We start from the raw sequence: 26,251 nt of genomic DNA, 5'->3' as shown, positions 1-26,251 counted from the left end.
GTTGATTAAAGGCAAAAAAGGAAAAATGGAACTAGAGTCAGTGATGTAATAGAAGACAATAGAAGACCAGAAATGTAAAACAAAACAAAACAAAAAACTACCAAATAACCCCTTGATATGGCTAAAAAATTTTTTCTTTTATTTTGTTAGCTACAACATTCACTTCACTAGCACTTTCATATAGCTGTGTTGCAATAAAAAATGTAGCCATGAAGGATGACCTGATGCCTTCTGGGACCTTATTATACCTTCCAGAACATCAAAGAAAGGCCAAATTATGTTTAATATAGCTCCAAAAGTTGGTATAGTTTAATACCCTGGCATCCTAAAACCGCATTATCAAGTAAACTAGTGCTAGTTACCACAAATTATTTAGAATATTAGGCTAATTGTCAAATGCCAGTAAATATTTTATAATATGTAAAAATATGTAAATATTTTGCCTCTGGAATCCATTGTTCAATTCTTCCCAGAGTCTCTTTGGAAATCATTGACTGATGGATGGAAATAGGTATTTTTAGCCAGGAGAAGAGTAGATTAAAGGTTGGAGAACAGGAATTTACCTTCTTATACTTAGGGCTGTCATGTGGGAAACTCCATATTGGTGGGCAGAAGCAGAACCACTGTGCATAATTAACAGGAAGGTATATTTGGGATCATTATAAGACCACAACTTCTGACAGTTAGAACTACCCCCAAAAAGCACTACTTTGCGAAGCAGGAATTCCCTGTCCCTAGAAATCAGGCTTGCGTGATGACCTGGCAGTGGTATGGTGGAAAGGACTCCTTTTTCAGCAGGAGAGCACACAAAATTATCTCTAAGTTCCAGTCTAACTCTAGGAATCAATGATTCTATCCTGTGGTCAGATGAATACCTTCCTGCTTTAAGGACCTTGCATCTTTGCAAACAATTGCTCATCCTTAATCTGTGCTGACCAGTGTAAACTGAGAAAGGGCAGAGCTGGGAGACTGGACTGCACAGAGAGTATTTACACTTCAGATGTTTTTCTTTCTAACCGGATGAAAGAATCCCTGTAAGAACCTCCACGAAGCCTCCCTTCCTTTTTGGCCTCCCAACTTGTCTTTCCCCGCTTCCTACCACTTCCTTTTTTAAGCAGCTCTAGAGCATAGCTCCCAATGGCTTTAAGCTGAGAAGGACAATGGAGACTAGTCTAAAGCTAGCCTGGCAACAGTAAAAAACATGAACAAAATAATAAAAGCACTATCAGATCTTCATGTTGTATATTAAATTTTTAGCATATACTTGATAATATAATTATCTGAACATCTACAGTTTGGTGATTATACCATGTGTTATGCTACTCTGTGCCTCATTTGGAAAATGTCTATTAGAGTTGAAGGAAATTTTGCTTTTGCTGAAGATCGTATCTCAAATATAAAGGGATCTTTCCTATCTCTCCTTTATCCCTTGATTCTAGGCATCTCAGAGTTAAGTGTCTTCCACTTTGATGGCTTTTCCTTAGCTTAGGTTTTCTGTTTCTGTTGCTCCCTTCTATCTTATTTCTTACTATGTTCTTTAAAAAAATTTTTGGTTTTTATGTTTTTACTATAGTGATGTCTTTTATCAAAGGTTTCCCACATCTGCTTTAAAAGTAGCCACCTGTGAATAATAAATCTCTGATATGAAACATCAAGGTTAGAATAGGCTTTCCTTCCTTTTTGGAATCACCAGCTCAGTGGTGTGACCCCCCCCACCCACCAGTGTATTGTGAAGAGAATGGAAAGGTGACCTCATCCAGGACTTCTGCACCCAGGCTGTGAGGTAGCTATTTTGGGGCCGGGACTTTTCCCTCATGACCCTCTAGAGGTGTTGTTTGTGCTGAACAAGATACACTCTTAGATCGTCTTAATGGAGAGACTGTGTACCTTTCTTCTACCAGCAACAATGATAGAGATAAATGTGCACAATTTTTCCAGAAAAGAAAACACCCCAATGTGTTGAGTTTGCCAATTTCGTGGTGTAAACACACCCATCATTGCTGATTTCAGGCTACCAACCTGAAGCTACTGAATATATTTGCAAAGATGGGCACATGAGGCTCTCATGAGACAGGACGAGTTGGCCCAGCACAGCACTGCACTATCAGGCTCAAGCACGTGTATTTTTATAGTAACAGGACACATTTCCTAATCAAGTTGTTAAGAGGTTATTATATTATCACAGTTCAAGTGTTTGGCAAACCTGCCATGATTAAAATCTAATGTGCTATTTTCTCATAAAGGAAGCCTATTAAAGTTATAGAAATGCTAAGAGGGTACAAATTCTCCATTAGACCTGGCATATTTTCAACGTTGTTGCTTCTTTGATCTGTCTGGTGCTCTTGGGTCAAGCATTAAAAGGGGGAAGAGTGAGGAGGCAGAACATACAATCATATAGCGCTCCCTGAATCCTACTTAGAAGACAATGGGGTTCTCTAGTATTAATTAGGAACTTACATGTGGCATGCCTGAACAGAGAGTGAGATTGCTGGAGAACAGTTTAAATGTCACATTCAGCGGGCTCTGAACCATTAGCTGAGTAATCTCATTGTTGCAGGTTTGACAGTCATTTCTTCCATCACCGCATAGCACCTGAAACCTCAGTTCTAAGATTCATCTGCCTTTGGAGGACAACGGCTGCCTGGCTGATAGATGGGCTTGCTTAGCCTGTTTTCATTAGAGTGACTTGGCCAGTGTGAAGTATGGGGTTGGAAGGAGAAATGCAATTTAGCGGTTTATTTTCCTTGCCTCCAGATGGGGATGCTTTCTCTTCAGATGCTACCTTAGAATCTTCCACAAAAGAAATTGGCCTGTAATAAAGGCCAGTTTAGATCAATTCAGTAAGTATTAATTGACTCTCTACTAGGCGTATCATGATAGGTGGCGGGGAAACAAAGGGCAGTAAAACATTATTTTAAATATGCACATCATTTGCAAATATTTTCTCCCATTCTGAGGGTTGTCTTTTCCTCTTATTTATGGTTTCCTTTGCTGTGCAGAAGCCTTTAAGTTTCATTAGGTCCCATTTGTTTGTTTTTGTTTTTATTTCCATTGCTCTAGGAGATGGGTCAAAAGGGATCTTGCTGTGATTTATGTCATAGAGTGTTCTGCCTATGTTTTCCTCTAAGAGTTTGATAGTGTCTGGCCTTACATTTAGGTCTTTAATCCATTTTGAGTTTATTTTTGTGTATGGTGTCAGGGAGTGTTCTAATTTCATTCTTTTACATGTAGCTGTCCAGTTTCCCCAGCACCACTTATTGAAGAGGCTGTCTTTTCTCCACTGTATATTCTTGCCTCCTTTCTCAAAAATAAGGTGACCATATGTGTGTGGGTTTATCACTGGGCTTTCTATCCCGTTCCATTGATCTATATTTCTGTGTTTGTGCCAGTACCATACTATCTTGATTACTGTATCTTTGTAGTACAGTCTGAAGTCCAGGAGCCTGATTCCTCCAGCTCTCTTTTTCTTTCTCAAGATTACTTTGGCTATTTGGGGTCTTCTGTGTTTCCATACAAATTGTGAAATTTTTTGTTCTAGTTCTGTGAAAAAATGCTATTGATAGTTTGAAAGGGATTGCATTGAATCTGTAGATTGCTTTGGGTAGTATAGCCATTTTCACAATGTTGATTCTTCCAATCCAAGAACATGGTATATGTCTTCATCCTTTTGTATCATCTTTAATTTCTTTCATCAGTGTCTTATAGTTTTCTGCATACAGGTCTTTTGTCCCCTTAGGTAGGTTTATTCCTAGGTATTGTGCAAAGGAAGCAACTGACAAAGGATTTATCTCCAAAATTTACAAGCAGCTCATGCAGCTCAATATCAAAAAAAAAAAAAAACAACCCAATCCAAAAATGGGCAGAAGACCTAAATAGACATTTTTCCAAAGAAGATATACAGATTGCTAACAAACACATAAAAGGATGCTCAACATCACTAATCATTAGAGAAATACAAATCAAAACTACAATGAGCTATCACCTCACACCAGTCAGAATGGCCATCATCAAAAATCTACAAACAATAAATGCTGGAGAGGGTGTCGAGAAAAGGGAACCCTCTTGCACTGTTGGTGGGAATGTAAATTGATACAGCCACTATGGAGAACAGTATGGAGGTTCCTCAAAAAGCTAAAAGTAGAACTACCATACGACCCAACCATCCCACTACTGGGCATATACCCTGAGAAAACCATAATTCAAAAAGAGTCATGTACCAAAATGTTCATTGCAGCTATATTTACAATAGCCAGGACATGGAAGCAACCTAAGTGTCCATCAACAGATGAATGGATAAAGAAGATGTGGCACATATATACAATGGAATATTACTCAGCCATAAAAAGAAACAAAATTGAGTTATTTGTAGTGAGGTGGATGGACCTAGAGACTGTCATACAGAGTGAAGTAAGTCATAAAGAGAAAAACAAATACTGTATGCTAACATATATATAAGGAATCTAAAAAAAAATAGCTCTGAAGAACCTAGGGTCAGGACAGGAATAAAGATACAGGCATAGAGAATGGACTTATGGACATGGGGAGGGGGAACTGTAAGCTGGGATGAAGTGAAAGAGTGGCATGGATATATATACTGTACCAAAAGTAAAATAGATAGCTGGTGGGAAGCAGCCACATAGCACAGGGAGATCAGCTCAGTGCTTTGTGAACCCCTAGAGGGGTGGGATACGGAGGGAGGGAGGGAGACACAAGAGGGAGGTGATGTGAGGATATATGTATATATAGCTGATTCACTTTGTTGTAAAGCAGAAACTAACACACCACTGTAAAAAAATTATACTCCAATAAAGGTGTTATAAATAGATAAATAAATAAATATGCACATCACTCTCCTAGGGAACCTCAGTTCTAATTATGTATGACTTATCTTCACTCTGCAGTAGGATTTCAAATTTCTGAATCTTAGGTATTGTGAGACCCCAAGCATCTAGCAGAGTACCCTTTACAGAGTATCTGTTAACTCTCTATCTCAGGTTCTTCATCTGTAAAATGAAGGTACCAATAATATTTATCTCATAGGGTTTTTATACTAATTGAATGAAATAATACATGTAAACTGTTTAGTAAGTGTCTGGCACATAGTAAGTACAACCAAATGTCGCTTTTGATCTTGTTATTATCATCAACCTGCTACCATGACAAATACTTCCAAATCATTTATTTTATTTATCTCATTTGACCTCTATGAGATATTATACCTGATATTAAAATTAAATAGTTCCCTTCAACCACAGAACTAGTGAATAGGAATGCCAATATTTGTGTCTTGGGTCTTTCTGGATACAAAATCTGTATTCTTTATCACTCCTGTGTTATATTACCTTCCTCTAAATGATTCTACTATTTTTAAAGAGATCTTAATGTCAGATTTTCCTTCCTTGGCTCCAGGTGTGTAAAATTTGAAGGTCATTTTTTTCATATAACCTTATTCTTAAAAGTTAAGCAAATATAAAATGTAAGCAAATGTGTAAGACATTTAGTTTCCTAAATGAGAACCATGAAGTGTGGTGACAGATGGGAGCATGATGAGGAAATAGAAGGAAAATAGGTTCTATCTTTAAAATATTTCAATTCACCCAGTAGTAAACTCCCAAGGATTATGTTGCTTTCCCATGACAAAAAGTAGTTATTTGGGAGCTAGCTCCCTTTTGAAGAATCCCTTGAGATTGTAAGAATTTGTTTCTCATCAAGGGAGACATACTTTGTTTTGAGCAATTGGAGCGTTTTCTGCATTGAGATACAGTCCTCACACTAGGTGAAGAGAACCCAGGTAAGTCCACACCACAACCCTCATGCTTCTCCTTCCCAGGACCTGGCAAGATCTATTTCTGTCATTTTTATTTGGTTATTCGTCTCTTAAAATGTTCATTCCAAGTGTGTTTAATTTTATAAAGTATCTTATAATTTTCAGAAATGAGCAATGTAGAAGTTACACATTCAAACATTGATCAATAAATGAATAAAGCTACTCTCTATGCTCTGTTTCACATTAACATGATATTTGTTAGACCACAAATCCAACCAGTTGTTTTGATTCTACTTTTATTCATAACCATTAGTTTTGTTTTAATAAATTTACTGTCAGTATATCATCATTGTACGAACGCCCTCAAGGTCAGGGTGTATGTTGGTTTTACTCATTATTATATTCTCAGTCCTTCAACACATACTTTGTTAAATTAGTTATTTGTAAATGGCAATATGAACAGTTATGAATAATTGCCTTCTGGGGGATTAGTGATATTGATACTAAAATAAGCAAGAAATTAAGGCACAGACTTCTTGTTTTTCTCTATCTGTTGTCCCCTAATCATTGATACGGAATTTCATCAATTTTAAACCTGATATTTCCTCATGTATTACATATCTGAAATCTGGATGTGTCCTAAAATCAATGACATCTTGCAATTAAAATTGGCAGCATCTCCTAGGGTGCATAAAAAATGGTATGTCTTACAGTCAAAGTCAGCAATGATTATTTACAAGGAAGATTAAAGGGTTTTTTTCATAGATTGATGTGAATTGCTTTAATCAGATAAATATGATTTTCTATCTTCTAATTCTCATTGAGACCAGAATAAACAGTTCTGGGAAGATTTACCAAAAAGTGAGAATATAAGAAGTTAGGATAGACTCTTATTCCCTTGAACAACTGGGCATTTGTTGAATATATATGGAAAAACAATGGAGAATCTGGAGGCAGTGCAAGTTTGGGGAAATTATAGGGGGCGATTTCTCACAAATGAGGAAGCTAATATACAGAACTGCAGGCAGGAAAAATAATGTGTACTTCGTTGCACAACTATTTTCTTAACAGGGTTGCCAGAGCCTGCCTTATAGGAAAGTATGTTTTAGCCAACAGTACAATGAATCTTTCTTCGTGAAGTCTTTCCTATTAACTCTTGACCGACTCCACTTGGTTATAATGTCCTATGACACATGGAGTTTGCATGGTTAGCTTTTTTATATGCACCTTATTCTATCAACCTAAATAATTTTGTGGAACTAGGTATTGTCCTTTCCTTTAGATATTCCATTTATCTTGCTCCTAATAAATGTGTAAGCTCCTGTGAACTGGACCACATCTTATTTTTGTTTTGTTTTATTTTTCTTCTTTCTCCCTCATTGACATCTACAGTGAAACTGAACCAGGGTTTCCCAAAGTGCGTCTGGTGGGATTTTGTCAGCATTATAAAGAAAATAAAGAGATGAATGCTGAAAACATTTGAGAGGTTAAGTCCATTAACTTATTGAATGATTTCTCGGGCTCTAATATGATAATATGAAATATAAACCTCTAAGATGGGGATGTGGTTAATACACAGTATTTTCCAAACGTGTTTGGTCATGAGACCTTTTTTCCCAAATAAAATTGTTTTTTGTTTGGACACATAGACTTCTGAAAATGCTATAACAGACACATATATGATGACGATTACAACCCATAGAAAAGTTTAACATAAAAATGTATTCTGGCCTTGGAAGCAGCCTCAGTCAGATTGAGCACCTGGTCCTCTACTTACTGGCTGTGTGAACTTGCTTATGTTTTTTTAACCTCCTTCAGCCTCAGTTTTTTTATTTGTGAAATAATGGCATTCACTCATATGTTTCTATAAAGTTTGAGCTCTGTAAAAAGAGCTCAGTGTTTGACACATAAGAAATACACAAAAATGGCAGCTATCCTTATTGCTATGGATGTTTTGATATTAGTATGTATTAGTATTATTTTAATTTTCTAAACTAGAAACATTTATGGATTTTTAAATTTTAATCTCTCCTTTGTTTTCAAATGTCTTAGTGTTCTCATCTTCCTCTCTTTATCCACAGCTATTATCCCTGTTCAGGTTTTCATTACTTTCAGGCAGAAAGTAGTGTGGTTATTGTAAAACCTCATGGACTTTGGAGCCAAAAAAATAAATGTTTGAATCCTGACTCTGTACTTTCTGGCTGGGTAACCTCAGGAAAATCATCTAGCATTTCTGAGATGCAGTTAAGTTTAATATGAACAGAACCTCTTATGTGTATTGATTGATTCATTTATTTATCAGTTCATTCATTTGTACAGTAAAATCTCTTTGACCTTCTCCTGTATGCTGGGCTCTATGTTATTCCCTGAAGATACAAAGAGGAATATGCCTTCAAGTTGCTTACAAGCAATAGTTAGATTCACAAACTTGGAGATGTATACATTATAACATGTCATGTTATGTGCAATAAAGAAAGTAGCAAAGAAGAGGAAAATGCTCCCAAGACCTAGAGAAATGGTTTAATTTTCTCTGAGCTGGAGATCTAGGGACAGGTATGGTCAGAGTAAGCATTATAGGGGAGCTTATTTTGACTTGAAGGAAGTTGGAGATAAAGCAGAAAGGTCAAGTTTGTCCTAGACTCCAGCAGTTGTCTATCAGTATGGAAGAACTCTAGAAATGGCAGGTTATTTTTATTAATAATTGAGTAGGGCAAAGGGATGGAATATAAGGATTAAGAAGGGGTACAGAAGTGGGTCCAAAGCATGCCATCAAGCAAGGGAGATAGATGGGAACAGGTAATGAAGGGCCTTATGTAGAGATTGGACTTCACCTTGTAGGTAATGAGGAATGACCACGCAATTTAAAAAGAGGAGAGACCTAGTCATATTTGCAAATTAGACCATTAGTCATGTCATGTAGCAGAGTGGAAGAAAAACAAGAAAAGTGCGTATCACAATCAAGGACATCAGGCAAAATGCAACAGGTGGACAAGCTCTGAGATACAGCAGAGACATTGGGGATGGAGGATGGAATAAACTAGAAAGATTATTGAGGAAAAGATATCATCAGGAACTTGAGAACTATTAAGTATAGAAGATAGAGGAGAGAGAAATAGAGGTTAATCCACACATTTTTTATTTGACCAGTTGTGTAGAGGAGGTATCGTGAAATGTAGTCAAGACTGCTAAAGGAAGAATAGATTTAAGGATGGGATGAAAAGATTCTGAGGTTAGATCTGAATAACTGAGTTTGAGATATTGATGTTGCACTCAGGTAGAAGGGTTTAACAGGCAGTTTGAAATAAAGATCTGGGAATTTAGAGAGATCTGATCCAGAAATGGAGACTTAGGCATCTTCTGTGTAGTTGAAGCAGTGTGGATGGGATTGCTCAGGAAAGGAAGAGGAGGCTGCTGGGGACTGAAACACAGGGAACAGTACCACCATGTTGGGGGTTTTATGGCCAGAGAGGACCACTGAGGAGACCATGAAGCAGTGAGTAATTTACTACAATGTTAGTAGTGGTAGTAGTCCCCTTAGTAGTCTAAAGTTTCTATTTTTTAAACTGTTATACATTTCTAGTAAAAGAGGATCCTATCTTATACACTAAAAACATGTGGCACCTCTGTAGTGCCTAGAATTGAGTTGACCAAACACTAGATGACTTTTTTTAAATTTAATTAATTAATTATTTTTTTTGGACTGTGTTGGGTCTTCGTTGCTGCACACGGGCTTTTCTCTCTAGTGGCAGTGACTGGGAGCTACTCTTCATTGCGGTGCATGGGCTTCTCATTGTGGTGGCTTCTCTTGTTGCAGAGCACGGGATCTCGGCACACAGCTTCAGTAGTTGCAGCACGCGGGGTCAGTAATTGCATCACATGGGCCCTAGAGCACACGGGCTTCAGTAGCTGTGGTGCACAGGCTCAGTAGTTGTGGCTCACGGGCCCTAGAGCACAGGCTCAGTAGTTGTGGCACACGGGCTTAGTTGCTCCATGGCATGTGGGATCTTCCCGCACCAGAGATCGAACCCGTGTCCCCTGCATTGGCAGGTGGATTCTCAACCACTGAGTCACCAGGGAAGTCCCTACATGCCTTGTTACTTGATCACAAATTTTAGGAAGGAGGGAAGGAGGGAGGGAGGGATGGAGGAAAGAAAGAAGGAAGGAAGGGAAGAAGGAAAGAAAGGAAGAAAGGAAGGAAAAAAAGAGGCAGAGGGTGAGAGGGAGGGAGGGGAAAAGGAAGGAAGGAAGAAGGAAAGAAAAAACCTTGAGATATATTTGACTCCAATAGTCATGGGATCTTGACCATCAACTGAAAAAATGTATTATTTTTTTCCTTTCTAGCCATATTGCCTTTAGTAATAGTACTAATGAGAAAACTAAGCTGATTTTGCTAGTTTAGAAAAAAAGTAATTTTCAAAAATGTAACCTTCATTCATTTCAGTCTCTCACCACTAGATGGTAGAAGCAGCTGACCTGATGGTTCAGGAAGCATCTGGTCTTGGGGGGGGGGCGACAGATTTGTGAGGCTAAATTGAGAAGCTCTTAGTTAATAAAAACCTAAGAAGGGTTTGGCAGAGATTTGCATATTTGTGAATAATGCATTTTGTTCCAGCCCCAGACCTTGGTGAGAGGAAAGTGGTTGAGTGAAATATGACCTTGACAGACATACTGAATCCAGGCACAAAAGCTCCTGGTCAAAATTCTAAGCAAATGAAACAATTCTTGCTTCAATTATCATTAATTGGAAAGGGTACCAACAGCATACCTCAAATAATCCTGGATATTTAAGCCAGAAGTTGGAAAAAGGGAAGAAGAAAATGGTAGGCATAGGACCTACCACAGCACCTCACAATTCAAGAATGCTCTCTAGAACTAGCCCACCATGGGTTAATGGGTGCCCACCATGGCTCTGGAAAGATAAGTCAGCGGAATGACATCCAAATCTCCTATTTCTCTCAGCTATGTAATAAATATAACAACAATAATAATGAATTTTCTCTAAGAAATGTTAGATTGTTATGTATAATAAAGGCATAATAAGTTTTTTTAAAAAATGAAGAGTGTTTAGAACAATCCTGTCATTAGTGATTATTTGTAGATTTAAGATATTCCTAAAGAGTTAACCCAAGACTCAACACAGTTCTTCTCAAGACTAGGATTACTGCCAAGGCTTTCTATAAGAATTAGAAATAATATACATAAAGCTCATAAAGGCTGCCCATCAGTAGTTCCCCCATTACAAAAAATCGGAGTCGTAACCTTTTAGCAAGCATGTTTTCAATTCTTTTTTTACTAGCAAAGGTATATAGAAATTATTTCAAATCTCACACATTCATTCATAAATAAGTGTTGACATTGATTGGGCTTTAGAATTCTTAACTCTTTCCCAGATAATCCAGAAAAGCAGTAGCTTACAGGGGAAAGCAGATGGATTTTAGAATCGGACCTACTTATATTCAAATTCTGGCTTTTTTGCTTTCTAGCTGTGCTCTTTAGCAAATCTGTTGACTTTCCCCTATTATAAATAATAACTCACAGGGTTATTGGAAGAATTACTTAAGATAATACATGGGAAGTCTTGAATAGGATTAGGCACCTAGTAGGTGCTCAGTAAATAGTAATTATTTATAAAGTAGAAAATGTATGTGTATGCAACAGCAAATCCGAATTTAAAATTAATCAGCTCTGTGAACTCTCAGTAGACATGGGCTCTTGTTATATTTTCACACTTGCTGTCCTTAAGAGAATGGTTTTACACTATGGAATACCCCATCTCAGCTAAGCAAAGTTGGATTATCCCAAATTGTTGTCTTTCATATGAAAGTGAATGTCTCTTTGGCTAGTTCCAATAAAGTATAGCAAGTAAGTTGGGAACACAGCCAGGTTTTGAGTGATCCAAACAAGACTGTGCTGAAGCATAAAGAAATGTACTCTGCTTTGTGCCTGGTTTTGGAGGATGTTAGAACACGTGTACAATCTCTCAAGGTAGCTACTTGGAGGGAAGCAAAGATTTAGATATATAATTTTGTATTACTTAAAAATGTATTAGTTAAAAAATGTAAAAGCATTACTTCATAGTAACAAGTGGATATCCAGTAAGTGTTGGGTAATAGAGATATTTAACACACTTATTAAATTCACACATTAACCATTTAAGTCTAGAGAATATTATTAACCCATAAAGATGGAAATAGTTTTTGTTCTACATCTAGCAGTGTATTTATAATCATACTCCACTAATTCTAAATACAGATCAAATCCCACTTCTTTAAACTCAAAGGGATGACTCTAGCACGATTTTGTATGGTGTAGTTTTGTTGTTGAAATCAAGTGTATGTTACCTGGGGTTTTCTTTAACAAGGAGATTTTGGTTATATCAGTAGTTTGTATTTGTTCATTTACATTTGTTCAACAAAACTACTAGGTTCCTTTGGTGGGGGCTGTCGGGGGAGTACTGTGAGGCAGCTGCTAAGGTCTAAACTTCAACCTCATGAATTTTTCTTTCTTTGTACTCATATTCACTCACCAAGTTTTCTGTCTAGAGTTTGTTTTAGGAGAAATAACAACAATATAAAATGTAGGGTTTTTTTTGTTTTTTTGTGGTACGCGGGCCTCTCACTGCTGTGGCCTCTCCCGTTGCGGAGCACAGGCTCCAGACGCACAGGCTCAGCAGCCATGGCTCACAGGCCCAGCCGCTCCGCGGCATGTGGGATCTTCCCAGACCGGGGCACGAACCCGTGTCCCCTGCATCAGCAGGCGGACTCCCAACCACTGCGCCACCAGGGAAGCCCTAAAATGTAGTATTTATTGAATTCCTAATATATGCTGGCATTATTCCAAATGCTTTACATGCATTAGGTTATTCCATTTAACCACCGTGTAAGGTAGGTTTTCTTATGATTCCCACTTTATGGACAAGGAAAATGAGTGCTAAGAAGTTAGAAAAACTTTTCTACGGTTACACATTGAGTCCTTGATAGATGTGGGGTATGAGTTCAGCTAGTCTGACGTCAGACCCCTCACTCTTAGTCACACTGCTGAATTATTCACCAGCAAATGAGAACCATACAGTTTTAAAACTGAAGGGGATGGTAGAAATCATCAAGTTCAGGGTTTTCAAACTGCAACTGACCCATTAGCAGATGTGAAATCAATTTACTTGATAATTTTAGAATAGAATAAAAGAACAGAATAGAAAATACGAGAGTACATCACAAGTAGAAACGTTTGCTTCAGTTAAGTGCGGGTGTATACTGACTCACAATGTAAAGTATATTTCTTTCTGTAATCAAGGTCAAGAAAGTCAGGAAGCCACTGATCTGGTCCAACTTTCCCATAGTACAGAAGGAAGGTAGGTGGGGAAGAAAACCTTAGGCCCAGAGAACTTAAATAATTTCCTAAAAACATATTGTCAGAAATGGCGGAGCCTGAACTTCAACACTTTATCGTATTGACCACTGCTGTTTTCTCCGTCAGTGTCTGTTGTGGCTGCCATTACTACCAACTGAGACACTTAAACAAGTAGTTCTGAAACTAGGTGTGTATCAGCCCAGCCCCATCCCACTTCACCAATCCTGGGCTCTGTATTTTATTTCCTCTCCAGGTGACTTTGTTACTAACATTGGGAAGTGCTGTCTTGAACTCCATGATGCCACAGTGTTTATTGAATGACTGCCATGTGTATTACCAGGGCTTTACTAAACACCATGGGAGACAATAAAAGAAATAAGAGATAGAGCCTTTCTCTATGAAAAACTTAAATATATTAAGGAAATCAAGATGTGCACAAATCGTTTAGTGAACAGAACTAACCTTACTAAGTTACGAATGGCGTTCCGGGAGGCAATTTTCAAATTCCTCTATAGGCATGGACAAAAGAAGCCTCATGAGGTTTATTTGAGAGAACGTTCTATGAGAAAATATGGTAGAGAACATTGAATTGATTTTCCCCAACTCTCAGAGGAATTGCCAGAGTCAAGTGAGTGAATTTAACCCCAAAGCAGCACTCCCAGGATGTCTTCCCCCAGGCCAACTGACTCAGCAAAATCACTCTGAAGGCAGATGATTTGTTCCTTCTGTAATGGCAGAACACTGAGTGTGTTTGAGCTTGTGGCCAATTTGGAGTCACAGGTAAGTGCATTTAAAATGCACTCTAGAGGCTCTTGTTGGGGCCCCTCTGCCCATAGCACCAGGCAGGACAGCCTACCCCACCCCCACCCGATGGGCCATTAAACCACAGGGCACACGTGGAAGTCATTTCAGAGCTCAGTTTGAAATTCTAGTGATTGAACCTCAGATCGGGTGCTCTAGAGATGTTCCAGTTTTATCTTTTCATGTTATATGTGAGGGAATTTAATAAGTTGTTTTATTGGTGGTTTATTTTCTCAGGGAACAGTAAGACATTTATATAACCAGCTTTTACTTATAAACAAGCAATATAAAACTTAAATATAGAATTTCTTGGGGCTTCCCTGGTGGCGCAGTGGTTAAGAATCCGCCTGCCAACGCAGGGGACACGGGTTCGAGCCCTGGTCCGGGAAGATCCCACATGCCGCGGAGCAACTGAGCCCGTGCGCCACAACTACTGAGCCCGTGCGCCACAACTACTGAGCCCGTGAGCCACAACTACTGAAGCCCGCGCGCCTAGAGCCTGTGCTCCGCAACAAGAGAAGCCACCCCATTGAGAAGCCCGCGGACCACAACTAGAGAAAGCCCACACGCAGCAACGAAGACCCAACGCAGCCAAAAATAAATAAATAAATTCATTTTTTAAAAAACCAAAACTTAAATATAGAATTTCAAAAACAGGCTTCATTTCTCTATTATGAACAATTAAAGCAGAGCTGCCACTAGACATTCAACATATTTATATGAGTCAGAAAAGGGAGTTCCTACTTAGACGACATGATACCCTGATATAACTTAGAGAATGTGCTGCATGGACCTAGGCAATAAATTCCCTAAAGAGCCAGATGACCTGGTGTTCAATAGTAAGACCATAGAACTATGGAGCTTAGAACTGAGTGGGAACATGTGAAATAACAGTTTAACTCCATTATTTTACACATAAAGAAACTAAGAGTCAGATAGGTTATGAGATTTTCCCCAGGCAGACACACACTTAATGCTAAAGCCGAGACAGGAATCTGGGTCCCAGATTCCCAGGCCAGAGTTTATTCCTCTATTTCTCAAGAAAAGCAGAGAATCAGGTGTGTTCTACTTAGCAGATCACAGAGGTTTACTTATTCCGATTTCCAGGAAATGTTGCTGGAAATTGTTATCACTAACTTTTTGTTTGTTGATGCCAATTTTCAGCTTTCTCAAAGGGCCAAACTGATGTTGTTGAAAATGGACAAAAATCTCTCTCATCCTCAATCTCTCCAGTGAAATTGCATGTATCAGTTTGATTCAATAAGAATAACATCTGCCTCATCATTAGTTACCTCTGATATGGCTTCGAATATTTGTGTAACCACGGATGAAATAGCTCTTTAAAAACAAATTTTAAAGAATCCATATATAAAAGACCAGTCTACACAGTGGTGATGTTATTGTTTTCTTTTAGCAGGTGCTTTACCAGAGTTGCTGGGCCATGTGGGCTTGGTGTCAGAAGTGTGCCATTTGGGAAATCTCTGAACCTCTCTGAACCCTAGTTTCTACATTTGTATACCGAAGATAATAATAAACACATTTGGGGCAGTTACTGAGACTAAGAATGCTGTCATTGGCCAGCTTGAATTTTATTACATGTGCTTAAAGCTCCGCACCCTAACTCCCTGCCAGATTCCTGTGGCTACCTCCACCTTCCCTTCCTGTTTCTCTAGTCTCTATTTTCCTTTCCCTTCTCTTCTCATTTCTACTTCTTTAGAATGATCAATGGAGAACAAATCAGCAACACATGATAAAGAAAAAGAAGCTTGAGTGGTTCAGCATAAGTCAGTTCAAAGAGTTGTCTATATATGGGGCTCTCAAAAAAGTCAGTGTGATTTTTGGCTACACTATTGCAATTGTTATATCAAGAACAAAGAGGCGATAATTCTGCACTGTTCCAGAGTGGAGCAATAGGGTCTGAGAAGCACATTTCAGGGAGAATGGCAGCAAATTGGAGTGCTTCCAGAGAGGGGCAAATAGGCTGGTGAGGGGATTAAAACCATGTCAAATGGAAACATCAAAGGCATGAATGATGTGGTCCCTGGAGAAGAAACTCAGTTTAGAGGATATGGTCATTCGTGGCTTCAAATTGTTTATAACAGGCAACTATTGTATATAATCTCTCTAGATACTGTGACCTCTAGCGTAAACAATGAGAAGACAGAGTCTATGTGAGTTATTTTTTTTCAGTAGAGCTGTCCAAAGATATAATGGGCTGCCTCATAAGATAGTGAGCTTCTTGTCACTGAAGGTATTCAGAGGCTAGAAAATCCTCAATAAAATATTATGGAGATGATTCACGTATGAGATAAGATGTTGAACAACGGTGTTTTTAACCGTTTTGAAGTCATGAGCCCCTTTGAGAAATTGATAAAAACTATGAGTCCCTTTCTCACTAAAAAAAACCCAATAATATATACCCACAAAATTTGGGGGTAAAATTTCAGGGATGATTACTTAGAGGGTGGATCACTTAAAGCCCATCTATGTAATCCCTAAGGACCACAGCCTCAAAGTTAAGAATTTCTGGGTGGAAGGAATTTCAAGCTCCCTTCCATCTCTGAGAATTTATGACTGTCATTTCTCTGCCTCGCAAGGAATGCTCGTTCTTCTCAAGAAGAAATCTTTTGTAAGTGTCAGAAAAAAATAGGAGGCGGCCTCTTTTTGATCTGGTCTGTCAGTGAGGCACCCCTGATTCCACAGCAGCTCTCAGCAACAGGGATCAACAGGTTCCCCCAGATAAGGAGAAGGACTGAGGGTCCATTTGATTCAGGGGAGTGCTCGAAATGCAGGACTTCTGCTTATGATCCCATTCCGATTAGTATTTTTGATGTACAGTTCGAAGGCAATTTTCTATGTTCGTTAGTTAGTATCACAAGCTTTTCCCAGTTATGCAAGCCTAGAGCTATAATATCTTGCCTCTCTGAATTTGAGTTTTAACTGTCATAAGATTGTTTTCTTTATGCTTAATGGAAGTTGCATCCTAGCAAAGAACTGATTTTAAAATACCCCATCACCTTGCTAAAAAGATAATGCCTTTTCTATACGATTCAGGCACAGAGGATTTCCGTTACGTGGCTAGACTCTTTATGGAAATGTCAGTCATGAAATGTGCACTGGATATTTATTTTTTCATCAGGGTCACAGAAGTGCACTTGAATTGGATTCTTCCTTTTCTCTATACCATTAAGATATTGATGGGTTCAGAGTTGCTGGGCTTGAAATTTTAAGAATAGCTAGCTCATAACATTTCACTTTCTGCTTTAGGGCAGGGTGAGTTGCTTATAAATCAGGCTGCAAATGTGATGAATTGGATGTCCCCAACTCAATTAGCTTAATGTAGGTAGGAGGATTTCCAGGTTTTGCAGCCTCTGTTTTACTAATCCTCTGAGCCGACTGTTACGTAAAATGTGGCTGTGTATTAATGCCTGAGCCTCAGAGAAACATGGTTGGTATTTTTCATTTCAACATCTAATGTCATCCTGTATTTCATGGTTTTGATTTGGATCTGAAGCCACTGAGTGATGGTTCTTAACATGATATATTGTTGCAAGCCTTACCTTGTTACCTTTCTGCCTTCTGACCGAGTTAAGAAAGTAGCGTAACAGAATTGCTGCTGTCACTGAGTGATTTAATTGGTGTGTGTTGCGGGGGGGGGGGGGGAAATCTCAGCAATTTAAGGAAAACTGTAGAAGCTGGACCTGTTCCTCTGTCAAATCAATGATCAGATGAGATGGGCCCCAGCAAAACAAGTGCTGACAGTTTCAAGAGCTTTCAACATACTCATCACACTTTGGTAATGAAATTTGTTGAAGGAATTGATTGCAGAGTTTGTTTGCTTTTTGTATTCTTAAGGAAACTATATTGAGGCCATGAATGTTTGTTTTAAAGAAAATATGTTAGATTTAAATCCATTTTATGCCTAGGAATATTATTTGCTATCTTCTCTATATTACCTAGGCGTTAGCATCCATGAGCTGAGGTATTATCCTCTGTATTTAATTCTCTTTCTGCCTCTTCTTTTTTAGCTCCCCACCCCACCCTGGCAGTTCCAGCTCTGTTCTAGCTCATTAATTGTTAAGGACAGAGACTTTGAAATGATACCCACATGGTTAGTCCAGGCTCTTCCATAACTCTCTGTGTGTGACCTTGAGCAAGTCATTGGTCTCTCTAGGTTTTGCTTTTTGATGTATTACATGATAATATTTTAACCACCTTATGGGGCTGAAGTGAGAATTCAGTGAAATTGAGCACTGTGCTGCTGTGTTCATGGTAAATTAAGGTTCAGGTTAGTTGTCAAACACTGAGTGCTTACTCTGGGCTAGGCACCGTGATAAATACCATGCACTGGGTAAGATGATGATGGGACATAATCCATTTGCCTTGTATCCGTATATGATGTTTTACGGTTTACAGGGTGTTCTCACGTGTCTCCGTTCAGTAGTACAACAACCCTGTGAAGTAGATGGCCTGTTATTATTACCTACATCTTTCAGAGAAAGAAACTGAGACCAAATGAGTTTAGTCTATTTGCTTAAAATCACATAAATTCGTTCACAAATTCATAGTACAAACATATTGTGCATTTATTATGTTCTGCCCTGTGCAAACCCCTAGAAATCCAATGACAAACAACCCCTGTTCTAAAGGAGCTCAAAGTCAAGTGTGGAAGATAAACACATAAATAAGTTAAATAAAGTGGAAGCTAACAGGACAGAGTAGTCCCTTTCCCCCTCATATTCTCTCATACCTGATGTTTTTAAGACACTGCATCCTGACAGTTGGATCTACTTTGCCTACAGTGTTCTCTATGCACCTAGATGTTCTTGGTAAATATTGACATTGTTTACTCAGAAATCTGAGGACAGACAGGAGTTCTCATGCAGAAAAGCTAAAGAAAGGTTAGTATAACACAAAAGGTACAGTGGTGCTCCTAGTGGGAGGGTACAGGCAGAGCTGTCTCTATTGCTAAGAAAAGCCTATTACCTTTGGAAGTGCTGCCTGGCACGTTGCCCATATGTGAGAAGGAATAGCAATAATCCTAAAGCCCTTTGCTTGCCTTGGCTGTAAAAAGAGCTTGCCTTTGCACTCAGGGGCAAAGGCATAGACCCTCAAACAGCTGATTTTTTTTCTTGTCAGACTAGAGCAGAGTTTAAACCAAACGAGACCCACTCCATTTCTGACCACAGTTACTCTCTGCATTCTGGTCCCAGTTAAGTTGGTTGGAAACTGGCCTCACTTTATCCAAGGGCCTAGTTCGAGGGCATTCACTTCACACCTTCCTCAAGTTTGAGGAACAGCGATCATCTGAAAGCCTTTTGCTTGCCTTAGCTGAGAATGTCGGACAGTAGACTTGCAGGGTTTGGGGAATGGAGAACTAATTTCGAATCCTAGTTCTGTCATTTGCTAGATGTGTGACCTTGAGGGAGTCTCAATAAATTCACCTCATTTACCTCAAAGGGTTGCTGTGTGGATTAAAATACTGTTTTTGTGCGTGTGGGTGTGTTTTTCTTTTACCAAATATTACCTAATCATAAGAACCATCCTTTAAAAAAATCTACAAACCTGAGTCCATTTAGACTTACAGAATCAGAATTTCCAGGCAAGGGCCTGAACTGCATTTTAAACATACATCTCAGATGATTTTTATCATTAGGCAGTTTTGGGAATCAAAGTATGTAGGAGCCATCACTGCTGCCTGGCCCTCAGCAGGTACCATACACACTCCTTAACGGTTACTTAACATTGAAGATTGTTGTTGATGATAGTATTCCTATAAGCACTGGGCTGTTGAGGTCCTGACATCCTTGGCTATTAGCATACTAGTTGGCACTTCAGTAGTTGTCAATCTAAGTTATCTAATTAACTCACTTACTAAACACTGGCATTATTCCAGATGCTGTAGGAGAGACAAATTGTATATAAACTCTGATATAATCTGAAGTAATTTTCAACAGTTCCCGGAGGAGGAATTTTTTCAGTCTGGAGTCTAAAGAAAACAGTACGGCAACCATGCCAAAGATTGTGTTCATTTTTATTATTCATACGCTTATTCATTTCACTTGATTATTCCTACATTAGATTGAAGGGAGAATGACATTATAGCTTAAAAAAGGTTTTTTTTTTTTAAAAAAAAAAAGTGTTTCCACACTGTACATCAGGAAATTATAAGCTGGGGGTTTTAATCTTCTTTTAATGCATTATCATTTTCCTGGCATACCCATCAAGCCCATGTGATAGATGTTATTACCTTTTTTTTTTTTTTTAATCCAGAGAACATTTCCTGAGAAACAGACATATTTTTCTCCTTCTGGAGTAGAGTACAGTAAGTGCCTAGCCACTGAATCTTAAACATGAGGGCAGATGTTGTTCCATGTAAAAAGTTTTCCTGAGAACTTAAACTTATTCTTTAAAGTTTTGCAAATTACCACTTTTGATGGGAAATTTTCTAAATGGATTACTTGGCTGTTCCAATCTTAGAGAATACCAAAGTCTAACCTTCTTTTATTGTTCTATAGTCAATACTATGAACATAAATTATCATACTTTAATAATTCACTCAATGTTAATAAAATTCCTATTATGTAGGATTATAGAGAACAAAAAATGAATAAAACATGTTGTCTTCCTAGAATGAGTGACTGCCAAATGTCATAATTAACTTTTATCAGTTAGCTATAATGAATTAATTAGCTATAATTAATACAAATAGCTAGCATTTACAAAGTATCCAACATGTGCCAAATTGTATATTACCCACATACGATAACTATTCCTCACAACAATCCTATGAGGTTAGTACTATTTTTACTTCCATTTTACAGATGAGGAAACAGTCTCAAACTATAGCTTCTCTAAAATTACACGACAAAAAAATTAATTAAAATAAAGTTACACAACCAGTTTAGTAGCACAGCTATGTGGTTTTGTTCTGTTCTGTTCTGAGTTCTTGTATCTGTTTAGTGTAATTTGGGGCCAAATCCTCAGGAATTCTGATGCTTTCATGTATCGATAGCATGATTGGGCAAGATACGTATGTCTGAACTCACTTTCACATTTTTTTTTTTTTTTTTTTTTTTTTTTTTTTTTGCGGTGCGCGGGCCTCTCACTGCTGTGGCCTCTCCCGCTGCGGAGCACAGGCTCCGCACGCGCAGGCTCAGCGGCCATGGCTCACGGGCCCAGCCGCTCCGCGGCATGTGGGATCTTCCCGGACCGGGGCACGAACCCGTGTCCCCTGCATCGGCAGGCGGACTCTCAACCACTGCGCCACCAGGGAAGCCCTCACTTTCACTTTTTAAATAAAATGTGGTTAATATGATCTTGAGGATTCTTGGGTATTAAATTAGATAACACGTTTCAAAAAAAAAAACTAACTTAGTATCTGGCACATAATAGTTACTCATCAAAGTTAGCTTTTCCTTTCCAATTTTACCAGACTAACAACAACTAACACTTCTTTGGACTTCCAGAATGGCAACTTCACCTTATTTAATTTACTGTTTCTAATTATTGTGTGATAAGCCCAATAAGAGTAAATGGACCCGGATTAAGTTATGACTGTCTTTAAGGTTTTCTTTTTATCGTTGGCAGTCTGCAGTTTAACTAAAAGGTGCTTAGAACTGAATTTATCTTTCTTTATGTGGCTTAGAATTTGGTATACTTTTTTAAACATGAAGATTCATGTCTTTCCTTGTTTTTTAAAATTTCCAACCATTGAATCTTCCAGTATTGCCTCTTCTTCACTCTACCACCTCCTTCTGAGTAGATGTAAATCGAGCTGCTCATTCTATTCTCCATATCCCAATCTTTTTCATATATTTCATCACGTTTTCTTCATAGTTTGTATTCTGCATAATTTTCAATTCACCAATTCCCTTTTCAGCTATGAAAACTCTGCTGTTCAAGTCACCCACTATTTTGTCATTTTAAACACGTAAATTGTGTACTTCCTCCCAAATTATCCAGTTGTTTTTTTTTTCTTTCAGATTCTTCATATACTAATCCTTCCATTTGTCATGTGTGCTGCCTCTCCCTCCTGGTGGAGCATTTCCTCATGTAGTTTGTCATTTAATGTTGTGAGTTCAACTTTGGTAGAACTGTTTTATTAGTGGTCATTACTCTTGCCATGAGCTGAAAGCTATCACTAGAGAAAGATTGTGTTGTTACTTCTGCTGAACACTTCACAGGTTTCACTTGTCCAGAACCACAGTTTTTTACATTAATTTCTCAACTCAAGAGCGTCTCATACTACATAGGAACTGTAGGTTTGGAATACACATCCACAGGACAACCTGGCTTGCAGATTCAAATTCTTTCAATAGACATTTTTTTTTTTTTAGTTTAAAGCAGAGACCATCTTTCTTGTTGCTTTCTTAAGACAAGATCAGATTAGTTCTCTTTATCTAAGGGGCAGCTTTCCCAGAATTCAGACTTCTGCAAGGGTCACGGTTTTAAATCCATGCCATATCTCCTATCCATAGGTGGGCATTAAAACACCAAACTATTATGGTTTATGTAGTCTATATATATATTACTGTTGGATTATAAGCTGACTGTTCTGGTTTCAAGTTTCTGCTCCATTTCTGGTACCTAGGAATTTCCAGCTCTTGAGTTTGAGCTCAGCTCTGTATTTAAAATATTTATTTTTACATTTTATCCAGAATTTTTTTAAATTAATTAATTAATTTATTTTTGGCTGTGTTGGGTCTTCATTTCTGTGCGGGGGCTTTCTCTAGTTGTGGCGAGCAGAGGCCACTCTTCATGGCAGTGTGCGGGCCTCTTACTGTCGTGGCCTCTCGTTGCAGAGCACAAGCTCCTGATGCGCAGGCTCAGTGGCCATGGCTCACGGGCCTAGTTGCTCTGCGGCATGTGGGATCTTCCCAGACCAGGGCTTGAACCCGTGTCCCCTGCATTGGCAGGCAGATTCTCAACCACTGCGCCACCAGGGAAGCCCTATCCAGAATTTTTATACATTTAGGAGGGTCAACCATTTTGTAGGGGTCCATGTAGTCTATATACCTACATTAAGTCAGTAATAAACACTTATTGAGTATCTACTTTATATCAGTCACCAATGAAGGCACTAAAGATAGCATTGGTAAATAAAACAGAAGTTCCTATCCTCACAAACTTAATTACAGTGGAGTAGACAGACAATAAACAAATAAGCATATAAGATAATACCAGATGGTGGTAAATGCTATGAAAAAAAAGCAGAGTAAAAAAATGGTGATATGGGGAAGTGATTATGGGAAGAATGACAATGAGAGACTATTTTAGATAGAAGGATGAGGGAAGAAATTTCTGTTAAGATGACATTTGAGCAAAAGCCTAAGAAAATAAAGTTAGGTATGCATATAATGGAGTAGCCCAGTGAAAGGTAACAGCTAGTGCAAAGGCCGTGAGGCTAGACCGTATTTGCTATGTTCAAGGAACAACAAAAAGGCCAGAATGGTGCACTGAACAAGAAGAATGATGGTGGGAAGTGAGGTCAGAGAGGTATTGTGGAAGCTAAAATGAATGAGGCAGGCACCTCACACGTGTCTTATAAACCAAAGTAAGGGCTTGTGGTTTCATTCAGAATGAGATAAGAGACCAGTGGAGGGTTTTGAGTAGGAGAATAAAATAATGCAATTTATATTTTGGAATGTATCTTTTTGGCTGCTCTATAGAGAATAGACTATCTATGTCTATATTACAGAAATCAAATATTGTCTCCTTGCTTGCTAAGCATGAGCTAGTATAGAAAAAGAATTACCTAATAAAGTTTAGCTTTTATAGATCTGGGATGATGTTTACAAACCAAACACATTTCTAGTCAAGAATTAGAATACCTTTACCTTGTCCCAACCACATCTTAGGATTTTTATTTGAAGCAGTGGTATGTAGAGATATAGCTGTTACTAATAAAATGTAGAGCAAGTTTGAATTTGAGAATAGAATTAATGTAAATTCCAAATATAATCATTATACTAATTCATCCTATTTCTTATGATACATTTTTAAGGTTGAATGACTTCTTTTGAAGTCTTCTTTCCTGGCTAGGAAATTATCTGACTCCTAGAATAATACACAGTGTGAGATTCTGTTTGCCTTGAATTGAACTTGAAAGAACTACAGGAACGCCAAGATCTGATTATCACTAAAAGGTTCTTACATTTTACAGTGTGTATATATATATATATAGTTATATGTAAAGGTATGTCCAAAATGTCAGAGAGGATGGATGTTCCAACAGAGCATTCTACACTCTATTATTATTTGTTAGCATTTAGTACATCAGCTTTGTAAAAACAGGAGCTCAGTTTTGTCAGTATATCCAGAAGTGATCAGGTTCAAAGTATTGATTCGTGTCAACCAAATTAATAAGATTTTTAATCTCAGTGTACACATCACTTCTCTGCAGAGCCTTCCGAGATCCCGGGAATCTAGATTAGCTGTCCTCTTGGTGCTTCTGTAATATCTTCTATTTACCCCTGCCTTAACACTTACAACACTGCATTGTAATCATTAGTTTATAGATCTTCAGGCTCTTTCCCTTATCAGACTGTGAACTCTGTGAGGGTAGGAATTGTATTTGATTTATTTCTGTATCTGGAGCAGTATCGTGTCTGACAAATAAGGAGGCTTAATGAATATTTGTTGAATATATGAGTGAGCGAGTGAATAGAAATCTGATGCCCACTAATCAATCTGCAGTGAGGGATAAATCTGCCAAGTGAGGAGAAAACTTTATCGGCAGTTCGTCAGTCTTTCCAGTAGAAATGTCTACTTGGGAAGCCAAATTATAATAAAAAGTTCATAGAATGAACCCAGAATTAGAGCAAGGGAATTAAAACGAATGACTTGGACCACTGGTACCTTTTTTTCCCTGATTTTATTATTTTCTTTATTTTCTTATAGTTTGTATTAGTTTCATTTTGTAAAGATAATATATGCATTTTATAGAAAATTAGAAATTTAGAGAAACATAGACATAAACAAAAGTCACCCATAATTCCACCACCCAGAAGCAATTTGTGTTAACATACCAGTGTATTTCATTTAATCCTTCTGTAATGCATTTGTTCTCTCTGAGATCTCACTGGGGGTATAATTTTTCAGGCTGTATTTTCCCCTTCTCATCATAGAATCAATATTTTCCATGCTACTAAAACCACTTCCTGAACATCCTTTTGCATGGTTGTGTAGGCTTCCACTGTATACTCACCTGACTCTCTTAACTGTAAAACAAAGATTTCTCTAGAACAACAAAAAAGCTTCCATTCTTTTCCTGGGGAGAGAAGAGGCTGGGAGTCACCTGCATTGCAGGGGCTGTGTGTGCTGGCTACACGCTTCAGACAACGACAGTAGCACAGGTTTTAAGGCATAAAAGCATTGTTAAAATATAGCCCTAGATCTGCCCCCTTAAGGCAGCGGTCCCCAGCCTTCCTGGCACCAGGGACCGGTTTTGTGGAAGATAGTTTTCCACGGGCAGTGGGTGGGGGGATGGTTTAGACGGTAATGCGAGTGGTGGGGAGCCATGGGGAGCGATGGCGAGCGCAGATGAAGCTTCGCTCTCTTGTCTGCAGCTCACCTCCTGCTGTGCAGGCTGGGGACCGATAGCAGTCCACAGGCTGGGGTTTGGGGACCCCTGCCTTAAGGAATGGACCACTGATACCCTTAATCCATGGTTACCCCATGTCGTCATCTCCACTAAGGATAGACTAGCTGAAGGAGAAGAATAATCGTCAGTAGTCTGCTGGTGTATCATTTCCTCTGGGAAGTTTTTGAGGTTGCAGTAGATTCTCATTATTTTTCTCTCCTTCTTCAGATTTCAGTTAGATCAACATCATTCATATTATACTACCCATAACTGCTGTAACTAGTTACCACAAAATTTGTAGCTTAAAGCAACATAAATATGTTTTCTTACAGTTCTAGATATCAGGAGTCCAAAATGGGTCTCTCTGGGTAAAATTAAAGTGTCCATAGAGCTCTGTTCCTTCTGAAGACTGTAGGGGGAAATCAGTTTCCTTGCATTTTCCAGCTTCTAGAGGATACCTGTATTCCTTGGCCTCTTCTCCCATCTTTAAAGCCACAAGCGTAGCATCCTTAAATTCCTTTCTGACTCTCTTTCTGTCCAAGCATTCTTTTCTGACTTTTTAAGGGACACTGTGATTATACTGGATCCTCCTAGATAATCAAGGATAATCTTTCCATCTCAAGGTCCTTAATTTAATCATGTCTGCAAAGGTACTTTTGCCATGTGAAGCAACATATTTGTAAATTCCAGGGATTAGAATATGGGCATCTTTGGAAGAACATCATTCTGCCTACCACAACCCTGACAGT

General features: G+C 38.4%; 1 protein-coding gene across 15 annotated transcripts in view; it reads left to right on the top strand.

Annotated features, from left to right (window-relative positions):
• DLG2 (discs large MAGUK scaffold protein 2) overlaps positions 1-26,251 on the top strand; it is a 2,016,902-nt gene that overhangs the window by 988,441 nt on the left and 1,002,210 nt on the right. The window lies entirely within an intron of this gene.

Source organism: Globicephala melas, chromosome 8 (genome assembly GCF_963455315.2).
Source record: "Globicephala melas chromosome 8, mGloMel1.2, whole genome shotgun sequence".
Classification (NCBI taxonomy): Eukaryota; Metazoa; Chordata; class Mammalia; order Artiodactyla; family Delphinidae; genus Globicephala; species Globicephala melas.
Note: the sequence above shows the minus strand (reverse complement) of the source record. Positions and strands in the feature narration are given on the sequence as shown.